Here is a 27,414-nt window from a genome sequence, read left to right on the forward strand (position 1 = left end):
AATATTGTGTAAATGTCAGCAAACATTCTCACTTCTGACCATGTGATGGAGGGAAGATCATTGATGAAACACTTTGGATTGTTGGGCCAGGACACTACCCTGAGAATCTCCAGCAGAGATGACTGAACTCCAGATACCACAACCATCTTCCAATGTGCCATGCATGACTTCAGTCAGTGGAGAGTTTATCCCCTAATACCCATTGACACCAGTTTTGATGTCAAGGACTGTCATGCTCACTTCACCTCTGGAATTCAGCTCTTTTGTCCATGTTTGGGTCAAGGCTGTAATGAAGTCAGGAGCTCAGTGGCATTGACAATACCAAAACTCAGCAGATTTTCAGACATTTTTGAATCAACCTGTTCAGCAATGTTGTTACACACCTCTGTAGCAAGTGACACTTGAACCAAGGTCTTCTGACCCAGAGGTAGGTGACACAACAATTGCAACACAACAGCCCCAAAACTGGGTGCTAGTGTACAAGTTACCAATAAGCAGGTACTGCATGATGTCGCTGTTGATGATACTTTCCATCACTTTACTGAGTGGTAAATTGGCGGAGCGGTAATTGGCTGGGTTGGATTTGCCCTTCTTTTGTTTACAGGGCATGCCTGGGCGATTTTCCACATAAAAAATGAAAGAACTGCGGATGCTGTCAATCAGGAACGAAAACAGAAGTTGCTGAAAAAGCTCAGCAGGTCTGGCAGCATCTGTGAAGGGATAAACAGAGTTAACGTTTCAGGTCCGGTGACCCTCCCTCAGAACTGGACCCGAAATGTTAAATCTGTTTCTTCCTTCACCGATGCTGCCAGGCCTGCTGAGCGATTTTACACATTGTCAGGTAGATGCCAGTGCTGTAACTGTACTTGAACTGCTTGACTAGGAAAGCAGCAAATTCTGCAGCATCAATCTCCAGTATTTTCTTCCGTAATGCTGTCACTGTCAATAGCCTTTGAAGTGTCCAATGCCTCCAACCGTTTCTTGAAATCACGTGGAGTGAATCGAATCGGGTGAAGACAGGTATCTGTGATGCTGGGGACCACTGGAGGAGGCCGAGGTAGATCATTCACTTGGCACTTCCGGCTGAAAATTGTTGCAATGTCCCAGCAATGGGAAATGGGGATGTTTGTAAAGATTCCTCCTCCAGTGAGTTGTTTAATTGGCCACCACCATTCACGACTGGATGTGGCAGGACTGCAGAGCTATTTGCTGTGAGATCACTTAGCTCTGTAAATCACTGCCTGTTGATGCTGTTTAGCATGCAAGTAGACCTGATTTCTAGTTTCACTAAGTTGGTACTTTCAGGTTAGTGTACCTGGCGCTATTCCTGACATGCCCACTTACACTAGTCATTGAACCAGGGTTGATCCCCTGACGTGATGGTAATGGTAGAGCAGATGATGTATATCTTGACATAGCCGATTTTGTCGGAATCCAATTCTGCTACAGATAATGGTCCACAATGTCTTATGTATGCCCCATCTTCAGTTTCTAATTCTGTTTGAAGTCTGTCCCATTTAGGCTTATTGATAGTGCCACACAGCACAATGGAGGGTATTCTTTGTCTCCACAATGACTGTGCGATTGTCACTCTTACCAAAACTGTCATGGACAGATGCATCTGCAGCTGGCAGATTGTTAAGGCTGAGGTCAAGTGTGTTTTTCCCTCTCGTGGGTTCTCTCACCACCTGCTGCAGACCCAGTCTGTCAGCTATTTCCTTTAAACCTGACCAGTTTGACCAGTAGTTATGAATGGACATCGAAATCCCCCACCCAGAGAGTGCATTTTGTGCCCTTGGAACTCCCAAGGCTTCCTCCAAGAGTTGCTCAACGTGGAGGAATACTGAGCCATCAGCCGAGAGAGGACGGCACATACTAATCAGCAGGAAGTTTCCTTGCTCGTGGGTCCAGAGTCAATGTTGATGACTCTCTGGGTAATTCCCTCCCAACCACAACCAATGCTGGGTCTGTGCTGCCAGTGAGACAAGACATGTCCAGTAATGTGGATATCGTTGCCTTGTGTGTAATGATTCCTTTAGTAATCTCTCCCAATTTCGTTTGCAAAAAGCAGTTTGTCGGGTCAACAGCACTGTGTTTGTTTTTGGTGATTTTGTCATTGCTGATGATCCATCTGGATTTATTCCTTTTTTGAGCTTTTCAGCAGTTTTTGTGATGGGGCAGTTTTCTGGGATATTTCAAAGGGCAGTTAAGGCAGGTAGGCCAGGTGAGGATGGCAGTTTTCCTTCCCTGAGGGACATTCGAAAACCAAAGATGTTTTTATAGCAAACATCTCATGGCCATCATTAGACTCTTAATTGGGAGATTTATTGAATTCAAATGCCACCAGACCAAATCACATCCAGCTGACTCCCAAACTGGTCATTCAGAAATGAAGCAGGACTCTTCAAGAATGTAATATGCAAGGGCAAGTAGGTTATAATTCTATAAGCTCTAGACTACGACTTGCTGGACTAAAAATATACAGCTCGCATGGGCGCAGAAAAAGAAATAGGTTATCCCATAAATATATTGGCCTAATATTGATAAGGACATTAATTACCAAATTAAGTTGTGCGAAAGATGTTATCTCCGCCATTCTCAATAAAAAGAGAAGCTCCTTGTGGAGACGCTATTGCCCACCATCAGGTTCTCCCATTTTAGGTGGAGATAAAGCAGATTTATTTCTACTGTCAGAGGTTCACTAGTCCTTTGAGATTGACTTCCCCAGAAAGCTTTATAAGCTGAGTCATTGAATACAGTCAAGGCTGAATTACACAGCTTTTTGATCTATGAAAGGAAGGGGGTTTAAGGGTTATAAGGTTCACACAGGGAAGTGGAGTTAAAGCCACAATCAGATCAGCCATGACCTTACAGAATAGGCTCGAGAGGCCGAATGGCTCCTGTTTTCTGTGATCTTCCTGGCATCCGTTATTATAACATACATGTACACATTTTGCATAGTTGAAACCAGAGATGTCTCCAGCCACAGTAAGGAGTTATAATCTTCACAGCTACTTACCGGGCAGCTTGAATGATGGGTGAGATCCTCAAATCATGGAAAAGTTCATGAATTCCATTTTTTTTTAACCTAGGTGATAGACTCAATGTACACAGCCCAGCTCTAAAAGGATGGCTATGGAAACCCAGGATATCAGCTTCCAAATATCTAACTCACTAAAAATATCCACATATTACTGACTTTACCAGAATTTTTAACCTTTCCAGAAGCTTTGCGTAAAGATGGATAAAGGAAGTTCTAACTGCAAAATATGATGTGTAGGCGCCAGTGTTTAGACTGAGGTGGACAAGGTCAGAAGTTACACGACACCAGGTTATGGTTCAACAGGTTTATTTGATGTCACACGCATACAGAGCACTGCTCCTTTTTCAGGTGAAGTGAGTTCACCTGATGAAGGAGCAGCGCTGTGAAAGCTTGTGATTTCAAATACACTAGTTAGACTATAGCCTGGTGTTGTGCGACTTCTGACCTAACTCCAAAATATAGTTTGAAATGTTAAAATCTGAAAATATTGTGTATGATGTTAGCATGTTTACATGTCTACATGCAACTTTTACCCGTTGTAGGGTATTCTAAAACTGAAGGGCATGGTTTAAGGTGCGAGGGAGAGATACAATTATCCAGAGGGTAATTGTTTACATACAGAGAGTGGTGAGTGTATGGGCCGGGCTGCCAGAGGAAGTAGTAAAGCCAGTACAATTTTGTAATTTAAGCAACATTTAGACAGGACTGGATGAGATGGGTACAGAGGGATATGGATCAAACACAGGTAAATAGAATCAATTTAATTGTGAAAACTGGGCAGTATGGGTGAGTTGGGCCAAAGACCTTTTCCATGCTGTCACATCAGGACTGGCAGTTAAACATCCAAGGAATTACAACTTATTGAAAAGACAGGGAGGTGGGCAGAGGGGGTGGGGTTGCCCTGTTAGTTAAGAATGAAATTAAATCTATGGCACTGAATGACATAGGGTCAGAGGATGTGGAGTCCGTGTGGGTGGGGTTGAGGAATCACAAAGGCAAAAAAACTATAATGGGAGTTATGTACACACCTCCTAACAGTGATCAGGACCAGGGACGCAAGATGCACCAGGAAATAGATAGGGCATGTCAGAAAGGCAAGGTCACGGTGATCGTGGGGGACTTAAATATGCAGGTGGACTGAGTGAATAATGTTGCTGGTGGATCCAAAGAAAGGGAATTCATGGAGTGCTTCGAGGCTTTTTGGAACAGCTTGTGATGGAGTCCACAAGGGACCAGGCTATTCTGGACTTAGTGCTGTGCAATGAGCCAGACTTTATAAAAGATCTTAAAGTAAGGGAACACTTAGGAGGCAGCGATCATAATATGGTAGAGTTCAGTCTGCAGTTTGAAAGAGAGAAGGCAAAATCGGATGTAATGGTGTTACAGTTAAATAAAGGTAATTACAGGGGCATGAGAGAGGAACTGACGAAAATTGACTGGAAGCAGAGCCTAGCGGGGAAGACAGTAGAGCAACAATGGCAGGAGTTTCTGGGTGTAATTGAGGACACAGTACAGAGGTTCATCCCAAAGAAAAGAAAAATTATCCAGAGTGGGAATAGACAGCCATGGCTGACAAAGGAAGTCAGGAAAAATATTAAAGAAAAAGAGACAGCCTATAAAGTGGCCAAGAGCACTGGGAAATCAGAAGATTGGGAAGGCTACAAAAACAAACAGAGGATAACAAAGAGAGAAATAAGGAAGGAGAGCATCAAATATGAAGGTACGCTAGCTAGTAATATTAGAAATGATAGTAAAAGCTTCTTTTAATACATAAGAAACAAACGAGAGGCAAAAGTAGACATTGGGCCGCTCCAAATTGATGCTGGAAGGCTAGTGATGGGAGATAAGGAAATAGCTGAAGAACTCAATAAATACTTTGTGTCAGTCTTCACAGTGGAAGACATGAGTAGTATGCCAACAAATGGGGAGTGTCAGGGGGCAGAGTTGAGTATGGTAGACATTACAAAAGAGAAAGTGCTAGAAAAGCTAAAAGGTCGGAAAATTGATAAATCTCCTGGCCCCGATGGGCTACATCCTAGATTTCTGAGGGAGGTGGCTAAGGAAATAGCGGAGGCTTTGGTCGTGATCTTTCAAAAGTCACTGGAGTCAGGGAAAGTCCCAGATGATTGGAAAATTGCTGTTGTAACCCCCGTGTTTAAGAAAGGATCAAGACAAAAAATGAAGAATTATAGGCCGATTAGCCTAACCTCGGTTGTTGGTAAAATTCTAGAATCCATCGTTAAGGATGAGATTTCTAAATTCCTGGAAGTGCAGGGTCGGATTAGAACCAGTCAACAAGGATTTAGTAAGGGGAGGTCATGCCTGACAAACCTGTTAGAATTCTTTGAAGAGGTAACAAGTAGGTTAGACCAGGGAAACACAGTGGATGTTATTAGATTAGATTCCCTACAGTGTAGAAACAGGCCCTTCGGCCCAACAAGTCCACACCACTCTTGAAGCATCCCACCCAGACCCATCCCCCTATAACCCACACACCCCTGAACACTACAGGCATTTTACCATGCCCAATCCACCTAGCCTGCGCATCTTTGGACTGTGGGAGGAAACCGGAGCACCCGGAGGAAACCCACGCAGACACAGGGAGAATGTGCAAGCTCCACACAGACAGTCGCCCGAGGCTAGAATCGAACCCGGGTCCCGGGCACCATGAGGCTGCAGTGCTAACCACTGAGCCACTATCTATCTAGACTTCCAAAAGGCCTTTGATAAGGTGCCTCACAGAAGACTGCTGCTGAGCAAGGTGAGGGCCCATGGTGTTCGAGGTGAGCTACTGGCTTGGATTGAGGATTGGCTGTCTGACAGAAGGCAGAGAGTTGGGATAAAAGGCTCTTTTTCGGAATGGCAACCGATGACGAGTGGTGTCCTGCAGGGTTCAGTGTTGGGGCCTCAGCTGTTCATTTTAATATATTAATGATCTGGATGAAGGGACTGGGGGCTTTCTGGCGACGTTTGCTGATGATACAAAGGTAGGTGGACAGGCAGGTAGTACTGAGGAGGTGGGGAAGCTGCAGAAAGATTTAGACAGGAGAGTGGTCCAGGAAATGGCTGATGAAATTCAACGTGAGCAAATGTGAGGTCTTGCACTTTGGAAAAAAGAATACAGGCATGGACTATTTTCTAAACGGTGAGAAAATTCATAAAGCCAAAGTACAAAGGGATCTGGGAGTGCTAGTCCAGGATTCTCTAAAGATTAACTTGTAGGTTGAGTCTGTGATTCAGAAAGCGAATGTAATGTTGTCACTTGTCTCAAGAGGGTTGGAATATAAAAGCAGCGAGGTGCTTCTGAGACTTTATGAAGCTCTTGTTAGGCCCCATTTAGAATACTGTGTCCAATTTTGGGCCCCACACCTCAGGAAGGACATACTGGCACTGGAGCGTGTCCAGCGGAGATTCACACGGATGATCCCTGGAATGGTAGGTTTAATGTATGACGATTCGGGGATTGTATTCATTAGAGTTTAGAAGGTTGAGGGGAGATCTAATAGAAACTTACAAGATAATGCATGGCGTAGAAAGGGTGGATACTGGGAAGTTGTTTCTGTTAGGCGTGGAGACTAGGACCCGTGGGCACAGCCTTAGAATTAGAGGGGGTAAATTTAGAATGGAAATGAGGAGACATTTCTTCAGCCAGAGAGTGGTGGGCCTGTGGAATTCATTGCCACGGAGCACAGTGGAGGCTGGGACGTTAAATATCTTCAAGGCAGGGATTGATAATTTCTTGATCTGGCAAGGAATTAAGGGCTACAGGGCGAGTGCAGGGAAGTGGAGTTGAAATGCCCATCAGCCATGATTAAATGGCGGAGTGAACTCGATGGGCCGAATGGCCTTACTTCCACTCCTATGTCTTATGGTCTTATGGTCTTATGGTTTTATCTATGAATGTACGAATCAATCTAAAATGTATTTGGTGTTCCTCTGTCCACAATTTTTAACAAAGTTATAAACAAAGCTGAAGTTTTTAATCAGACAAATCAGATCCTAAACAAGAACCTGGCTTGATAGATTATACTATGTTTTAGTTTTACCAAAATGGTCTTTCACTGACACAAAAACATGCCACTTTGTAGATTTCACTTTACAAATAAAATCAAAATTGATCATAAAGGAAGGGACAAAATAGAATGCTCCAAGATATGTATAAATTCAAGCATTTTTAACATAGAGTATAGGTATAATTCTATTAATCATATAATTCTCTTGTTGTAAATTGAAAAGAAATAGTGATATGTATATAGTACCCAAAACACGCCAGTTACAGTATCCAAAAAATTGCATGTACAACATTCATATTAGCATCCCTGCTATCTAACACCTCAGTGGTTTAAGTCACTCATGACTTCAAATGCTTAGACTGGAATTGCTGATAGCTTCCTTCTGAAGCTATGAAATCTGCTTAAATGGGCAGTGTTAAGTAATATCTTCAGGGTTTTATGCCATCACTTCTGATACGGCACTTACAACAACTCTTGACTCTTAAGATAGTCTAGTTCATTACATATCCTTCCCTTCTCAGGTACACTTTTCTACACAGGCATTCTATTCCAAGGTTTCATAAGACTGCTTTACTTAAAGTCAAAGGTCTCGAAAGTCTCTTGTCTCTTCTTTTCTCCCTCCCTCTTTCACCCAGTTATGAATGTTTCCCTTCAGTTAAAAAAATGCTCCAAAACTTTCCAACAAATCTCATAGTCCCATTATATCACAAAACAACCCTAGAAAATATAAAAGTCCATTGGAACGAAAAAAAAACCCATTCACTCTAAAGCCAAAAATTGCCCTTAAGCAAAATCACCATGGCCATAGAAGTACCAACAAACCAACCACCAACTCCATACACACAGAAAACCCACCAGCCACTAACCCAAAATCTGAAACTCGAACTCACAGTAGCTAAAATTAAAGATTACAGATAGAAATCCACAGTTTACAGTACATGGAGATATTAAACCTTAAAAACTTGGATCAAACACAGGGGCAATGGTGATTTCAATATATTGTTTGTTTCTCATGATTATTACAGGCAGCTAGATTTTTTTACAATTTTGTGAATCTATGAAATCCACATATATTTGCATCCGTTGGCAAGACTGCCAATGAAGGTAATTTTGATTGTTGGAAATTTACACTTTGGATTGATGGGATGTTACACACTGACTTGATACAAAACAGAATAGAGTACCAGGCAGATCAGCCATCACATAACTTGAAAGATTTGATTTTCCTCATCCCTATGTTGAAGTTCTTCCATCTTGCCTTTTCTGTAACATTTTTCAGCGTTACAAGCCTTCCAGCATTACAAGCCCTTCTCCTCACTATATCCCTTGATACCCATTAGTATTATTTGTATGGAGTCCGTAGGTTGGCATTTTATCACAAATCATTAAAAAATTTAGGTTCACCATCTTACACAGCTTCCACAATCTCACCATCACTGCTAATTTAAAGTGTTACAATCTCAGAAATATTTATGAAGCTACATAGATTTTATTTGAAGCCTTGTTGACTGTTATGTATTAGGCTATTTTCATACATTTCATTTTGCTTCTGATTATTGATTCCCTGAGTTTTCCAATTATGGAGCATAGTGCTAATGGGTCTGTAGTTTGGTTCCGTTACTCTCTGTGAATACTGTGACTACATTTGCTTTTCTTGAGCCTGTCAGTAGCTCCCCAGTGTTCATTGATTTCCAATTGACAGCGATTCTCTGACTGAAGCATACAGTTATGCAGCATCTAATTTGCTTCATGCTAATAATTATTGGAATGTAAAACGCGCTTATAAATCACTACACGTGCATTTTAGAGAAAAGAGTATTTACAAATTTGCAATTTGATTCTAAAATATGTTTACTCTTCACATATTAGACATGGCTTGACAGCCACAAAACGGCTGACTTGCAGATGTCTCTACCTGAGCTATTTTGCAAGCTGATATTAAGCAAACACAATAAAGAAGTGGTGAAGCCATTCTATTGCATTTTAACAATCTGTAACTCATGCTCACGTTCAGCATAACACATTTTTGGGCATCAATAATAAAAACTTGGGTAGATTAACCTTAGTATGGCCTTTAAATGAATCTAATTAAATTGACTTATTGCTTGAGACCAGTCTAACTTTGTACAGCCCACACTGAACAAACACATCATAACATATTAAGACAGCTGCTGTTCTACCATCAAGCTCAAATATACTGAATCACTTAGAGGATCATCTGTGAATTCACGTAGAATTTTTTTTTGCAAGATATCAGCTCCTAATTTCATAGTACAATAAAAAGGGAGGGGGTAGAAAGTGTACAAAAAAATGGGAAAGGCTGAACATGCAGAGCTGGCTAGTCCATGTCTCTAAAAAGAAAAAGAAAAAAACTGGTCTTGATACATCAACTTATTAAACCAAAAGACAAGAGATTGATCTGACTGTTGCCAGCTGTAATATCAGTGAAACTGTCAGGGCTTACTGCCATTGCTCTGTGAAACTGACAACAATGTTTGGAATCTGGATGTGTCTTTGAGCGCAGAAATCCTAAAGTTGGTCTCAGTGATTTCTCTGCTCTTTCACAAAGTGCACTGCTGAGATTTTAACAGATAAAATTCTTTAAAAAATCACTAGATTTGACCTGAACATTCATTGTTTTACACAACTTATCCCACAGTAAAATCATTGAAAAAGTTATGCTATGTTGAATGAATTTTCTTTTGTTTTTTTAACTACATAATAAGACATAAGTGCCACTGGTCCAGAAAAATAACTTTCATATTTATGAAATGTCAGTTTCTTCCAACCTATTAAAAAAGTTAATAGATTTTTAAACTGAGAAAAAGATGCTTTAAGTTCTACTTCAATTTCGCATATTTGTCCTAATCCTTTAAGATAACAATGAATGAAAAAAATATTCTTGCTCCTTCCTGGCTAGCTGTCTGTGAGAGTTCTTCAACCTGATTAATGGCTTAGCAATTTAAAGATACTTTTGTTGATCGATGCTACAAATCCACAATTGATGGCACCAAAATGAAATTAATATTGAATTAGGTGAAACCCATGCCATAGACATGACTAGATTTTTGTGTGTGGCTTTCCTTGAGGTCAACTTCAGGAATTCAATTCACTGCCAAGTGCACAAAACTGGGCTATGGTATTAGGAAAACAGCAAAGTAATGGAAAATGAGATGGATGAAGTTTAGGAAGTGAGAGAGCACATTTATTCCAGATGCTCAAAACATTATGAAGTGGGGGAAAGATTTGTTGGGCCAGCTAGTTTGTTCTTGAGAATCAATTTTAAGCACTTGGATTTTCCTTTTTTTTCATTAATAAGCTTTCTAGTCTTTTAACATATTTTTTGAAATGTAATGGTAATGACATAGGGTTAGCAATCTAAAACCTCGTGTTAAAGTTCTGCACTCATAGGTTCAAATCTGAAAATGAACCTGATACTTGAATTCAGTAAAAAAAAACTGGAATTATAAGCTCAAAGAAGTAAACAACATGACAATTGGCAAGTCAATGATGAGATTTAGATGCAAGGATGAACATTATAATTTGAAATGTTGGAAACTGTAAGGCAATGTTTGTTAGGACTTTGTCTGGAATCAGACAAAGAAAGCACAGTTTTGGATCAGCTAAAACATGCACAAGGAGGAGGATGGGAAATCAGGAAGGATAACTTTGGAATAGATTAGTTTTGGAAACAGCAAAGACAGGAATGAAAAGGTCAAATGAACTGTGTAAGTCAAGGACGCAGGCAGATGAAACAATGAAAATTGAAGAACATGGTTTGATTTAGCATGAAGTCGTAACCTTGCAGGGTGTTTAAATGAGTGGTGAAGCAACGACGTTTCTGTTGGAAAATAATGAATATTCTTGCCTGGAAGAATTTGTGACATATCCAAGATTGCATACCAGGCAAGTATCTGATGATACAGAGACAGTGGTGTCCAGAAACATGATGGAGAGGTAGAACTCACAAGAGACAATGGTCTAGTGGTATTATCAATGGACTATTAATCCAGAGACACCCCTCCCCCCACCCCAGAAATGGTGGAATTTGATTTCAGTGAAAAAATAATGTAGAATTAAGAGTCTGATGATGATCGTGTATCCATTGTCGATTGTTGGAAAAAATCCATCTGATTACTAATGCCCTTTAGGGAAGGAAATTGCCGTCTTTACCTGGTCTGGCCTACATGTAACTCCAAACCCACAGCCATGGGTTGACTCTTAAACCACATCTCTACCAGCCCGCTCTTCCTACAAATTAGGAATGGGCAATAAATGTTGGCCAGCCAGCAATGCCCTCAACGTATGAATAAATGAAACCATTGGGCGCTGGCAGTGTATATATGAAAGACGATGTTGCTCAGGGTCAGCATATAAATCAGGAAGAGGAGAGGGTTAAGTGGCCTCCCAGCATAATGGTGCAAAAGAGAAATGAAAAGCAAGTGCCAGAGACACACTATTTGGATAGTGGTGGGAGTTTGGAGTTTGTGAACCAAACAAGGATAGTACCACTACCTAGAGATAGAAAGCAATGGACTTCCCCAGCACTTTCTGTTATTATTTCAGTCGCAATCCCCCAGATAATGAGGCAATCATGTTGTTAACTGTGTTAAGGTGAGGTTATAGAATCATAACTTGATACATTATGTAAAGAGGCCAGTCAGCCCATCGTGCTCATGATAGCTCTATGAAAAAGCTATTGAATTCTTCTTGCTCCCCTTATCTTTCCTCCAGACCTGCAATTACTCCTGCCTCAAACGTTTATCCAAATTTCTTTCCAAAATTACGACTAAATCTGTGCCCGGTAACTTTTCAGTCAGAGGAGGATGAGGAGTGAAAATAAACCAGGCTACCAATCACAGGAGATGTTATTTATGCGATTGATTCAGGCTGCATGGAGGGAAAGCCAATTGGAGAGACTGAAACAGGAATTTGGGAATAAGATGAGCACAGATTCAGGAAGCAATCGCCCTTTAGCTTTGATCAGAAAGCCTACATAAGGAAACAATATGCGTCTAAATTAACAACTGAAGAATGAAAAGAAAAAGTAGGTTAATAATGTAAATAAAAAAGGGATTAGTGTATGTAAAACCTATCCTAGAACCTACAGCACTTTTCACTCTCTGATTATGTGCACAAGCAAATTATTCCACAAATGTCCAGAGCCCATTCTTTTTCTCTTCAAAACCAAAGGATGTCAATTCTTAGCCTCTAGCCATTTCAAATAAAACCCTTGGCCTAAACCCAACACCATCATTATAGAGGCATTCACATAATCTAAAACTGCAGATCCTCATCAATTTATCATCAACAGGAGCATTGCATTGTGATGCATGGAAATGTTCTTCCACTAGGGATTAAATTAATAGGCAGCCAGTTAAAGCTGGATAACAAGCATGGTGTCAGATAACCCATTGAATGAAAGTATGATGCACACATGAGCCATTATTAAATAAATAAGGAGAAGCATTGTATACAAGGGAGCTAGATGGAAAAGACTTTTAACATTAAGAGACGAATAGAGAAAAGCATATGATATGATGTTGAAAGTTAACAAGAAAATTAAAAGGGGAGATTTGGGCATTGGAAATCCTGAGAGGTTTCTCTCTAACTGCTTTGTTCATTCTCCTAATTGAGCAACAGACTTGTTTTCTTTTGTAACCAACTACCTACTTCCTTCCTCCAATACACACTTAACCATCTCAGAGCAGATTAAAACTCCTGCCCATTATCCCTGCCTCCTTCTCCCACCCTTCCCCTTTCCCAACCCACACTGCAGACCTTTTTTTTTATTTTTTATTATTTATTCATTTTGTGGAATGTGGGCGAATGTGGCTGGCCAGCATTTATTGCCCATTCCTGGTTTCTTTATTTATTCATTGACATGATGAAGGCAACGCTGGTCAGGCAGCATTTATTGCCCATCCGTAATTGCCCAGAGGGCAGTTAAGTGTTAACCATTTTGCTGTGGGTCTTCGGTCGCATGTAGGCCAGACCAGATAAGGGTGGCAGATTTCCTTCCCTAAAAGACATCAGTTCTGAGGAAGGATCACCTGACCCGAAATGTTAACTCTGTTTTCTCCTCCACAGATACTGCCAGACCTGCTGAGCTTTTCCAGCAACTTTGTTTTTGTTCCTGATTTACAGCATCCGCAGTTCTTTTGGTTTTTATTAGTGAATCAGATGGTTTTTTCCAACAATCAGCAATGGATTCACGGTCATCTTTCGATTGTTAATTCCAGACATTTTATTGAACTCAAATTCTACCATCTGCCATGGCAGGATTCGAATCTGCATCCCCAGAACATTATCTGTGTCTCTGGATTAACAGTCCCATGATAATACCACTAAGTCATCATCTCCACTTAACCTTAATTGCCCTTGAGAAGGTAGTGGTGAGCTGTCTTCTTGAACCGCTGTAGTCACCTGCTGTGGGTTGACCCACAATTCCATAAAGGAGGGAATTCCAGGATTTTGACCCAATGACGATGAAGGAATGGTGATACATTTCCGAGTCAGGATGGTAAGTGGTTTGGAGGAGAACTTGAAGGTGATGGTATTCCCATGTATCTGCTGCCCTTGTCCTTCTAGATAGAAGTAGCCATGAACGTTGGATGCCTTCAAGGCAGAAACCGACAAATTCTTGATCTCAGAAGGAATCAAGGGCTATGGGGAGAGTGCAGAGAAGTGGAGTTGAATTGCCCATCGGCCATGATTTAAATGGCAGAGCAGACCTGATGGGCCGAATGGCCTTACTTCCACTCCTATGTCTTATGGTCTTATGTCTTATGGAAGGTGCTGTCTAAGGATCATAGGCACTTTTCTGCAGTGCATCTTGTAGATAGTACACACTGCTGCTACTGAGTGTCGGTGGTGGAAGGAGTGAATGCTTATGGATGTAGTGCCAATCAAGTGGGCTGCTTTGTCCTGGATAATGTTAAGCTTCTTGAGTGTTGTTGGGACTGCACTCATCCAGGCAAGTGAGGAGTATTCTATCACACTCTTGACTTGTGCCTCGTAGATGATGTACAGGCTTTGGGAAGTCAAGAAGTAAGTTACTCACCACAGTATTCCTGGCCTCTGACCTGTGCTCATAGCCACTGCATTTATGTGGTGAGTCCGGCTGAGTTTCTGATCAATGATAACTCTCAGGGTGTTGGTGGTGGTAGGTTCAGTGATGGTCACACCATTGAATGTCAAGGTGTAGTGGTTAAGATTGTCTCTTAATTGAGATGGTCATAGCCTGGCATTTATTTGGCATGAATGCGTGGCACAGTTGCTCAGTGGTTAGCACTGCAGCCTCACAGAGCAAGGGGCCCGGATTCAATTCTACCTTTGGGTAACTGTCTGTGTGGAGTTTGCACATTCTCCCCATGTCTGCATGGGTTTCCTCCGGGTCCTCCAGTTTCCTCCCACAATCCAAAGATATCCATATTAGGTAAATTGGCCACGCTAAATTGTCCATAGTGTTCAGCAATGTGTAGCTTCGGTAGGTTATAAGGGGATGGGTCTGGGTGGGATGTTCTAAGGGTTGGTGTGGACTTGTTGGACCAAAGGGCCTGTTTCCACATTTCAGGGATTCTATTCTATTCTATGAATGTTCCCTGCCACTTGCCAGCCCAGCCCTGTATGTTGTCCAGAACTTGTTGCATTTGAACATGGACTGCTGCAGGATCTGAGGAGTCGCAAATGGTGCTGGACATTGTGCAATTATCAACCGACATCCCCATTTCTGACCTTATGATGGAGGGAAGGTCATTGACGAAGCACCTGAAGATGGCTGGACCGAGGACACTACTCTGAGGAACTTGTGCAGGCATGTCCTGGAGGTGAGATGATTGAACCCCAAAATACCACAGCCATTTTCTTATGTGCCCATTATGACTCTAACCACTGGAGCTTTTGCCCTCTGTAACCCATTGATTCCTGTTTTCCTAGGGCTCCTTGATGCCAAACTCGGTCAATGCACGATTGAAGTCGTGGACTTGTCAGTCTCACCTCGCCTCTGGAATTCAGCTCTTTTGCCCATGTTTGAACGAAGGCTGTAATGAGATCAGGAGCTGAGTGTCTCTGGTGGGATCCAAACTGGGCATCACCGAGCAGGTTATTGCTGAGCAGGTGCTGCTTGATAGCACTGTTACTGACACCTTCTATCATTTTATTGATGATGACAGTAGACTGATGGGGCGGTAATCGGATTTGTCCTGCTTTTTATGTACAGGACATACTTGGGCAATTTTCCACATTGTCAGGTAGATGCCAGTGTTGTAACTGTATTGGGACTGCTTGATTAGGGGAGTGGCGAGTTCTGGAGCACAAATCTTCAGTGCTATTGCTGGAATGTTGTCAGGGCCTTTGCACTATCCAGTGCCTTCAACTATTCCTTGATATCACATAGAATGAATCGAATTGGCTGAAGACTGGTATCTGTGATGCTGGGGACCATTGGAGGAGGCCGAGACAGATTGTCCACATAACACTTCTGTCTGATGATTGTTGCTAAAATTGCAGGCTTATCTTTTGCACAGGGCTCTTCCATAATTGAGGATGGGCAGCTGTGTGGATCCTCCTCCTCCAGTGAGTTGTTTAGTCTTCCACCACCATTCACGACTGGATGTGGCAGGACTGCAGAGCTTAGATCTGATCCGTTGGTTGTGGGATTGCTTAGCTCTGCCTGTCACTTTCTGCTTATTTTGTTTAGTGGCTTCACCAGGTTAACACCTTATTTTTAGCTTTGCCTAGTGCTGCTCCTGGCATGCCCTCCTGCACTCTACATTGAACAAGGGTTGATCCCCTGGCTTGATGATAATGGTTGAGTGGGGAATATGCTGGGCCATGTGGTTACAGCTTGTGCGGGAATACAATTCTGCCGCTGTTGATGGCCCACAGCGCCTCATGGATGCCCAGTCTTGAGTTGCTAGATTTGTTCAAAGTTTGTCCCATTTGGCACGCTGATAGTTGGCAAAGTGCTTTGAAATATTTTGTAGTCAGGCAAAGTCAACATGACATTTTGAAAGGAAAGTTGTGTTTAACTAATTTGTTGGAGTTTTTTTGTTTGATTTGATTTATAGAGTCATACAGTAATAGAGATATACAGGTCTTCGGTCCTACTTGCCCATGCTGACCAGACATGATATACAAATCTAGTCCCATTTGCCAGCATTTGGCTCATGGCGCTGTAAACCCTTTCTATTCATATACCCATCCAGATTCCTTTTGAATGTTATACCAGCCTCCACCACTTCTTCTGGCAGCTCATTCCCTACACGCATCACCCTCTGCATGAAAATGTTGTCCCATAGGTCCCTTTTATGCCTTTCCCCTCTCAGTTTAAACCTATGCCCTCTAGTTTTGGATTGATTTGATTTAATTCATTATTGTCACATGCACCTGGAAACAATGAAAAGTTTTGTCTTACGTGCAGTACAGGTAGTACTTAAAGTGCATTAGGGTAATGGAACAGAGTGAGGAAAAACAGTGTTACAGCTACACAGAGGAGTGAGATCAGGACTAAGTTTAAAATTTAAGAGGTCTACTCAGAGGTCTAACAACAGTGGGGGAAGAAGCTGTTCTTGAATCTGTTGGTCTGTGTTTTTATGCTTTTGTCTCTTCTGCCCAATGGAAGAGGTTGTAAGAAACCATAACAGGGGTATGAGGGGTCTTTGATGATGTTGGCTGCCTTCCTGAACCAGCGAGAAGTGTAGATGGGGTCAATAGTTGAAGGTTGGTTTGCATGATGGGCTGGGCTGTGTTCATAACTCTCTGTAGCTTCTTACAGAACAGCTGCCATACCATGCCAAAATGTATCTGGACAGAATGTTTTCTGTGGTGCAGCTATTAAAATTGGTATGCATCTTTACAGACATACTGAATTTCGTGAGCCTCCTGAGGAAGTAGAGGTTTTGACGTGCTGGTAGACCAAATCAAAGAGTAACCAGTAGATGGGATATATTTGAGTTTCTGCCTTTGTGAGTAACTGAACTTACTGAATTCACATATCCATTGAATAAGCCCAATGAACCTCCCTTGCCCCACCCTCAAAGAAAATACGTGAAATAAATTAGTAAGACTTTCAAGTACCAGGATTTAGTGTGATGACTATTTTTAATAATTGTATTTCTGCCCAGCTATTCTATTTTCTTAATCTCTGATAAGTATTTCCATAAAGTTATTCACTGTGGAATCAAACTCAAGGTCAAAAGATTTTCCAGGACCAGAGTAACTTTCATGATTTAATGATTCCTGTTTTGTTTTATATTATTTTCAATGGATTTGGCATTGTTGGATGGGCCAATAGTTATTGCACATTCCTATTTGCCCTAAAAGATGGTGGGAAGCTAGCTTTTTGAATTGCACAGGCACAGTATGTTAGGGAGGAAATTCCAGGATTGAGTATCAGCAATACTGAAAGAACAGTGATATAGTTTCAAATCGGGCTGGTGTATGACTCAGAAAGGAACTTGCAGATGGGGGTGTTACTATGCATCTGATACTCGTGCCTTTTAAGGGATAGAGGTCACGGGTCAAAAGTCTTGGTGAATTTCTGCAGTGCATCATGCAGATGGCACACACTGCTGCTACTGAGCATTGGTGGTGGAGGGAATGATGTTTGTGAATGTGGTGCCAATCAAGCGGGCTGCTTTGTCCTGGATGGTGTCAAGCCTCTTAAGTGTTATTGGAGCTGCACTCACCCAGGCAACTGGGCAGTATACCGTCATACTCCTGACTTCCACCTTGTATATGATGGACAGGCACTGAGGAGGTAGGTGTGTGCTAATTGCTGCAGAATTCTCTCAGTAGCTGGCCTATTCCTGTTGCCACTGTATTTATATGGCTGGCCCAATGCTGTTTGTGGTCAATGTTTTATGCCTGAGTTTCTGCAATTTTCTCTGCCATTTCTTTAAGAATCCTCAGATGAGTGTTATTTGGCCTCTGCGATTTATTTATCTTGTGTTTTCACAGTTGTTCAGCAACCATGGTGATAGAAACATGAGTAGTATTACAAGTTACCTTTGCAACATGCTCTATTTCCCCTTTCTGATCAACTAATTTACTTGTCTCCTCCCTGGTAAAACATTTACTTAGCACATTTGTAACCTGTGTAGTATCAGTTGTCGTAGCCTCAGCCAATCTCACTTTCAGTGCTTCAGACAATCCCCCATTTATGCAGCTTCTCTTACTGGGGCCTGGAATGCTCGTATTTCACAACTGAAGACATCAAAATGTACTCCAATCTTATTGCAATTTTAAAAGTTTAAGCATGCCCATCAACCAGATGTTTCCTCTCATCATCCAGTCTGGCTTCACCTCAATTTTAAAAGTCTCATCCATATTTTGAAATCTCTTACCTCTTTCCATCTCAGTAACATCCTGTACCCCATACAAGCAGCAGGGGTATCCATGCTCCTCCATTCCCAGCCTCCTGCCTTCCCAGTTTTCATCATACTATCATTGTCTATAGACCCTAAGCTTGGTGCTTCACTCCCTCAACCACTCCTGTTCTCTCTCATCCCTGTACAGAGGTCTTAAAAACTGCTTGATCAAACCTATCAGAAACAGACCCAATATCTTGTTCTGCAGATCAGTGTCAAATTTCATTTGAAAAGGATGCCCTTTAAAACTCTGTTCTTTTAGTATTCCATATTTAATAATACCCATTTCATTTAACTGTGTTGCAGTAGTACCTAGCCCTCAGCAAGCATAAACAAAAAAACTTGACTACCACTTCAACACACTACCTTGTTCGCAGGCCAATATCTCTGTCTCAGGCTTGTTGCAGAGCTTCAGTGAAGTTCAGCACAAGCTGGAAGAGCAGCAGAGATAATGGGAACTGCAGATGCTGGAGAATCCGAGATAACAAAGTGTGGAGCTGGATGAACACAGCAGGCCAAGCAGCATCTTAGGAGCACAAAAGCTGACGTTTCGGGCCTAGACCCTTCATCAGAAAAGGGAGATGGGGAGAGGGAACTGGAATAAATAGGGAGAGAGGGAGAGGCAGATCGAAGATGGATAGAGGAGAAGATAGGGGGAGAGGAGACAGACAAGTTAAAGGGGCAGGGATGGAGCCAGTAGAGGTGAGTATAGGTGGGGAGGTAGGGAGGGGATACGTCAGTCCGGGGAGGACGGACAGGTCAAGGGGGCGGGATGAGGTTAGTAGGTAGGAAATGGAGGTGCGGCTTGAGGTGGGAGGAGGGGATAGGTGAGCGGAAGAACAGGTTAGGGAGGTGGGGATGAGCTGGGCTGGTTTTGGGATGCAGTGGGGGGAGGAGAGATTTTGAAGTTTGTGAAATCCACATTGATACCATTGGGCTGCAGGGTTCCCAAGCAGAATATGAGTTGTTGTTCCTGCAACCTCCAGGTGGCATCATTGCGGCACTGCAGGAGGCCCATGATGGACATGTCGTCTGAGGAATGGGAGGGGGAGTTGAAATGGTTCGCAACTGGGAGGTGCAGTTGTTAAAAGAGAATTCCTCTCGTCCTCACATACCACCCCACCAACCTCCGGATACAACGCATCACCCTCCAACACTTCCACCATCTACAATCCAACCCCACCACCAAAGACATTTTTCCATCCCCACCCTTGTCTGCTTTCCGGAGAGACCACTCACTCTGTGACACCCTTGTCCGCTCCACACTCCCCTCCAACCGCACCACACCCGGCACCTTCCCGTGCAGCCACAGGAAGTGCTACACCTGCCCCTAAACCTCCTCCCTCACCCCCATCCCAGGCCCCAAGAAGACTTTCCACATCAAGCAGAGGTTCACCTGCACATCTGCCAATATGGTTTACTGTATCCGATGTACCCGGTGTGACTTCCTCTGCATCAGGGAAACCAAACGGAGGCTTAGGGACTGCTTTGCAGAACACCTACGCTCTGTTCGCAATAAACAACTGAAGAAGGGTCCAGATCCAAGACATCAGCTTTCCTGCTCCTCTGATGCTTCCTGACCTGCTGCCCCTCTCTAAACTCCCCCTCTCTCCCTATTTATTTTAGAACCCTCTCCCCTCCCCCATTTCTGATGAAGGGTCTAGGCCCGAAACGTCAACTTTTGTGCTCCTGAGATGCTGCTTGGCCTGATGTGTTCATCCAGCTTCACACTTTGTTATCTACGAAGAACAGCACCTCATTTTTCACTTGGGACTCTACAGACTTCTAGGCTCAATATCAAGTTCAACAATTTTAAGGCCTGAGGCATCTTCCGTGTTCTTACCCCAAACCCCATACTAAGCCTTGTTATCACATGGCCTGCTATTACACATAACCCATTGTTAGCATCTAATAGCTCCCATTAGCAGCCATTCATTCTTCTAGGCTGACTATTATCCATTCCTTTGTGTGGCCAACTGTTCTCCTCTCTCAGAGATAGTAGGAACTACCAATGTTGGAGTCTGAGATAACAAGGTTTAGAGCTGGATGAACGCAGCAGGTCAGGAAGCATCAGAGGAGCAGGAAAGCTGATGTCTTGGATCTGGACCCTTCTTCAGAAACATGAAGAAGGATCCAGACCTGAAAAGTCAGCTTTCCTGCTCCTCTGATGCTGCCTGGCCTGCTGTGTTCATCCAGCTCTTCACCTTGTATCAGTTCTCCTCTCTCTTAGCGTTCTATCGCCATGTATCGTTTACCACTTAAACCCTCCCCCACCGTAACTTCTGCATGCAAACCAACCTTTTCCTAGCAACCATCAATTCTATGGAAGGGTCACTGGACCTGAATCGTTCACTCTGATTTCGCTCCATCGGCTGCTGAGCTTTTCCAGCAATTTCTGTTTTTGTTGTTAAACAAAAGGCTTATTGGGCACCAGACTGCCCTATTATAAATGCAGCGTTTGGGAAAATAATAGATTTTTGATTTTAGAAGGGATGAAAACAACCTGCAAATGGAGTTGGGCAAGGGGACAGTGGTCATCCAGGCATCATGAGGAGCTGCCCATGGTCGTGGCCAAGGGGGTATGGACAGGACAATGGCACAGTACTGACTGAAATTTCCCAAAATCAGGATATCAGCAGGGAAGGGAGAAGACAGGGAGAGAGTAGATCAAGGTCATCCAGCCACCATCTTCTTGAGAGAAGACCAGGAATTCCCGACATCAGCCCGAGATAAGAACAAAGGCAGACAAAAAAGACTGCACAATGTCAAGGCTGTGTACTCCATCTCCTCCAAAACTATAACCCCTGCTTCCTCATTCTGCAGGACAGCTTTGGAATTAGTGAAGTATTCTCATCTGTTGAATTCATTTACTTTCTTTGTCGAATTAACCGAAATGTTGATGCCGAAGAGTCTCCCCCATTTCTGATGAAGGGTCTAGGCCCAAAATGTCAGCCTTCCTGCTCCTCTGATGCTGCATGGCCTGCTGTGTTCATCCAGCTCCGCACCTTGTTATCTCGGATTCTCCAGCATCTGCAGTTCCTATTATCTCTGATACAAATGCAAGCTGTTGCTGTCAGAGGAGAACAAAAGAAGCAAAGACAAACCCCAAGCTTTATCTCCTATTCATCAATGAGTTCCCACTCTCTTGTCAACTCCCATTGTAGACAGTCTCATTGCATTACCAGCTCCCTACTCTGGCAAGGAAAGAAATAGAAGAACTTTTACCCAGCGACAAAGGAGGGCGGATCATATGCTTGCAATGCAGGATGATGTGTGATTTGTCGCAGCATTTGAAGATAGCAACGATGCTTCAATGCAGTTACTATTCTTGCCCTTCTCAGCAGTAATGATCATGAGTTGCTATCTACATTTAACATTATAAATAAATCCTTGTACATTTCACATTAGTAATTTGGTGCTATTTTCTTCATGAGCTATCTTGACAAATAAGCGTCTTTAGAGCCATGGAGTTATGTAGCACAGAAACAGACCTTTCGGTCCAACTCGTCCATGCTGACCAGATATGCTATATTCACATAATCCCATTTTCCAGCTTTTGGCCTGTTTCCCTCTAAATCTGTCCTATTCATGTATCCATCCAGATGCCTTTTAAATGTTGTAATAGCACCCACCTCCACCACTTCTTCTGGCAGCTCATTCCATAAATGCACCACTCTCTATGTGAAAAAGTTGCCGCTTAGGTCCTTTTAAAATCTTTCCGCTCTCACTTTAAACCCATGCCATCTAGATTTGAAGTCCCCTGCTCTGGGAAAAGGCCTTGGATATTCTTCTTAACCATGTCCCTCATTACGTTATAAAACTCTATAAGGTTACTCCTAAGCCTTTAATTCAGCACCTAGAGTCATGGAATCATAGAACTGTACAGCACCAGAAAGATTCTGCATCCAACTCGTCCATGCTCACCAGATATCCTAAATTAATCCAGACCCATTTGCCAGCATTTGGCCCATACCCCTTTAAAAACTCTTCCTATTCATGTAACCATCCAGATGCCTTTTAAATGTTGTAATTGTACCAGCCTCCACCACTTCCTCTGGCAGTTTGCTCCATACATGCACCACCCTCTGCATGAAAACATTGCCCCTTAGGTCCCTTTTAAATCTTCCTTCTCTCACCGTTAATCTATGACCTCTTGTATTGGACTCCCCTGCCCTGGGGAAAAGACCTTGACTAAGCACCATTTGTGAATAACTTGAGATTTTCTGCACCTAAGTTTATATTTTTTTAAAGAAAGCTGTACAGAATACCTTACTAGTTACATTGGTATTGAACAGTCAATTGTTCAATAAATGTCAAAAGGTTTTAAAATGTATCATTAACGTCTTTGCCTCTGACAAGAACAGCTCCAGAATGCCATTAAATTTCCACAAAGGATTGCAGTTAGCAGGATCATCGTTGAATTCTTACAGTGTGGAAGCAGGCTATTCAGCCCATCTAGCCCACACTGGCCCTCCGAAGAGGATCCCACCCAGCCCCAGACCGACCCCTCTACCCTATCTCTATAACCCTGCATTTCCCATGGCTAACCCACCTAGCATACACATCCCTGGACACTATGGGCAATTTAGCATGGCCAATCCACATATCCTGCACATCTTTGGATCTTGCATTGACAATTACTGTGAACAGGAGATGTGGCCATTTTTGTTGACTGAGCCAGTATCAGCACACCATTATTTTAAGCTTGTACAAAAAAAAATCACAAAAGCTAGATTTGCTTTAAACATAATTTGCACTTAAAATATCGTGGATTTGTTTTGCTCTGCTATTGCTGATTCTGGATGAAACACAGAACAACCAACCCAACACAGTGAAAATCCCAGGTCAGAACTTCAAAATTAACCATGACATCAGTAATCCAAAAAAGTTAACATTCCTTTGTACAATCAAATGTCCTCGAGTGAAATCCCAATGTTTGACTAATTTCTTTAACAAGATTGTTGATGCCTCTATGATGTTTGATTATTTCACCCGAGTCAGAGAGAAAGAGTGGCACAGTGATATCACTGGGCTAGTGGAGATTCAGGTTAGTGGTCCAGGGCCAAGCCTGGACAAGGCAAGACAAGTGTCAGTAAGTGAACGCTTTATGGCAAGTGATCATAATTCTATTAGTTTTCAAATAGTTATGGAAAAGGATAAGCCTTCCATAGCCCTCCATAAAAGTTAAAGTCTTTAATTGGCGTAAGGCAAATTTTAACTGACCCAACAAGCAGCTCGGGGGGCAATTAGGGATGGCAACAAATACTGTCAGTGCCAGTGACACCCACATCCTTCAAAAGAATATCCTTCTCCACCACATCACTGCAAGGTAAAGCTCATCATTTGTTTGCCAACAACAACATTAATTTGAAAACAAATCATTCTGGATAAGTCATTAACTGTTGGAAAGTAAACATTTTTATCAAAAATTATTTCTCATATCTTTGAAGCATTTAATTTAATCTTTGGATATTACTAATCTTCCCATTTCTAAATTCATATAAGTTACAGGCTAAATAAAAACTGAAAGAGCTGGAGCAACTCAGCAGGACTGGCAACATTTTTCACAAGAGAAGCAGAGTTAATGTTTCGAGTCCATTATGAGACTTCTTCAAACTGCAGAAGAGGACTGAAAAAAACTCTTCTGAAAAGCAGTCATTTTGAACTCGAAATGTTAACTGTTTCTCTCTCTTCACAGAAGTCAGATCTGCTGTGCATTTTCTGTTTTGTTTTCAGATTTCCAGCATCTGCAGCATTTTGCTTTTATTGATGTTATTGGTTGACTATTTGGGTTTTGACTTGGAGCTGACTATCAGATGATTTATTAAGATAGATATTGACAAGATTTCTGCAATAACTAAAATATCTGATGGTATCCTATCTGTTGGTTTTGAGTATGCACCTTCAAAACACACCAAAATGTGACAGTATGCTGGGTTTTAGATGCTTACAAAAAGGGATGAGAGAGGAGGGGGAGCAGTGTTATTGATAAAGGAAAGCATTACTGCTGTCATTAGAGAGGATATTCCTAAGGGGTTGTCCTGTGAAAATATATGGATTGAAATTAGAAATAAGAAAGGGATGGTCACCTCAATGGGATTATACTATAGGCTCCCCAACACTCAGAAGGAAATTGAGGAGCATATATGTAGAGAGATCTCAGACATTTGTAAGAATAATCGGGTTGTAATATTGAGGAATTTAATTTTCCAAAGATTGACTGGGGACTACGTAGTGTTAAAGGTTTGGATAGCGAGAAATTTGTAAATTATGTTCAAGAAAAATCAATATGTAAGTATTTCTAGTAGAGAAGGAGCAAATCTTAATCTTCTCTCAAGAAACAAGGCAAGACAAGTGTCAGTAAGTGAACGCTTTATGGCAAGTGATCATAATTCTATTAGTTTTCAAATAGTTATGGAAAAGGATAAGCCTTCCATAGCCCTCCATAAAAGTTAAAGTCTTTAATTGGCGTAAGGCAAATTTTAATGGTATGAGACAAGAACTTTCAAAAGTTGAATGGAGTAGACTGCCTGCAGGTAAAGAAATGACTGACAAGTGGGATGCTTTCAGAAATGTGATAATAACAGTTCAAAAGCATAATGTGCCTATTAGAGTTAAAGGTAAAGCTGTAAAGATTAGAGAACAATGGACAAATAAAGATATTGAGTTCTAGTCAAGAATAAAAAAGAATCATAAATTAGATATAGACAACTGGGATTAAATGAATCTTTGGAAGAGTATAAGGAGTATCGCAGTGTTCTTAAGAGGGAAATCAGGAAGGCAAAGGGAGGATATGCATTGTCTTGGCAAATGAGGTCAAGGATAATCCAAAGAGATTCTACAAGTAGTTTAACAGCAAAAAAGCATCTAGAGAGAGAGCAGGGCTCCTTAAAGATCAAACAGTTCATCTTTATGTTGAACCTCAGGAGATGAAGGAGATAGCAAATGAATATTTTGCTTCAGTTTTCACTGTGAAGGAAGAAATGGAGGCTAGAGGATTCAGGGAAGTAAATAGTGATGTTACAGAAGACATGTTGGAGGTCTTAGAAAACATTAAGGTGGATAAATCTCTGGGATCTGATCAAGTGTATCCCAGGATGTTGTGGGCAGTTAGAGAGGAAATTGTGGGGCCCCTAGCAGAAATTGTGTATTATCTATAACCAAGGGTGAGGTGCTGGAGGCCTGGAGGGTGGCTTATGTTGTGTCTTTATTTAAGAAAGGCTAAGGAGAGCCCTGAGAACTACCATTGAGTGAGTCCGATATCAGTGATGGGTAAGTTGCTGGAGTTGATTCTGAAAGATAGGATTCACATGCATTTGGAGACACAAGAAATAGTTAGGGATAGTCAGCCTGGTTTTGTGCAAGGGAAAATGGATCTCACAAACTTACTTGAGTTTTTGAGGAAGTAACCAAAAAGATTGAGGGCAGAGCTGTAGACTTTGTTTTCACGGACTTAAGTAAATCCTTTGGTAGGGACTTTGATAGACTAATTAGTAAAGTTAGATTCTATGGAATTCAAGGAGAGCTTGTCAATTGGATACAAAATTGCTTTACGGTAGGAGACAGAGGGTGGTGTTGAAGGGTTATTTTTCGAACTGGAGGCCTGTAACCAGTTGTGTTCCATAAGGACTGGTACTGGCTCCAATTCTGTTTCTCAGGTATACAAATGATTTGGATGAGAACACAGGAGACATGGTTAGTGAGTTTGCGGGTGACATCAAAATCAAAATTGGTGGCATAATGGATAGTGAAGAAGTTTATCTAAGATTATAAAGTGATCTTGACCGATTTCATCAATGGGCTGAGGAGAGGCAAACAGAGATTCATTTGTTTAAATTGAGGTGTTGCATTTTGATAAAAACAATTAAGGGCAGCACTCTTACAATTAATGGTACGGCCCTGGGTAGTGCTGCAGAACAGAGAGGCCTGGAGGTTCAGGTACATAAGTCTTTGAAATTTGTGTCACAGGTAGACAGGGTGGTTAAGAAGGCAGTTAGCACGCTTGCCTTCATGGCTCAGACCTTTGAGTATCAGAGTTGGGACATCATGTTGAAGTTGTACGGGATGTTGGTGAGGCCTCTTCTGGAGGTACAGTTCTGGTCACCCTGTTATAGGAAGGATATTATTAAGCTGGTGGGGGAGTTCAAAAAGACAGGAGACGCAATTATTTTACACAAAAAGTGCTGAGAGTGTAGAATGAACTGGTGGAGTAAGTGGATGCTAGTACAGTTACAACATGTAAAAGACATTTGGATAAGTACATGAATAGGAAAGGTTTGGAGGGATATGGGTCCAAATGCAGGCAAGTAGGGCTAGTTTCATTTGAGAAATGGTTGGTATGGACTGGTTGTACCAAAGGGTCTGCTTCCATGCTGCATGACTCTATGACGATATGACTGATTTTAAATGCAACCACTGGAATCTGGATTAAGTGTTTTGAATGGCCTTATTTAGACCTGTACCTCTCCAGACACTGTTAGAATAGATGTTGATGATATTCTACTGATCATGAAGGGGTGTGAGAGAGATTAGTTTTACACAAGACAAAGTTAGATTGAAGAAGCTATGACAGGTAGTAAGCATTATTGTGACATTTCAGTCTTTGGAACTTGCTGAAGATTTGTCGTCATGGTTCGCAATGGATTCAGAATTCCTAGATTTAAATACTGCCTCACTCTTTCCGTACAGTTTTTGTTCTTTGCAATTTTGTTCTTGATTGGCTTGCTACTTCAGGTTGCTTATTAATGCTTATCCTGTGGAAAAATTGATCAGTCTTGGTTAAATCTGGTAGGGTGAATAGCCAAGGTCTTTTCCACAGCGTAGTGGAGTGCAAAACTAGAGGGCATGGGTTTAAGGTGAGAGGGAAAAGATTTATAAGGAAGCTAAGGGGCAACGTTTTCACACAGAAATTGGCGTGTGTATGGAATACCAGAGGAAGTGGTGGAGGCTGGTACAATTACACCATTTAAAAGGCATCTGGGTGGGT

This window comes from Stegostoma tigrinum, chromosome 8 (assembly GCF_030684315.1).
Source record: "Stegostoma tigrinum isolate sSteTig4 chromosome 8, sSteTig4.hap1, whole genome shotgun sequence".
NCBI classification, from domain to species: domain Eukaryota; kingdom Metazoa; phylum Chordata; class Chondrichthyes; order Orectolobiformes; family Stegostomatidae; genus Stegostoma; species Stegostoma tigrinum.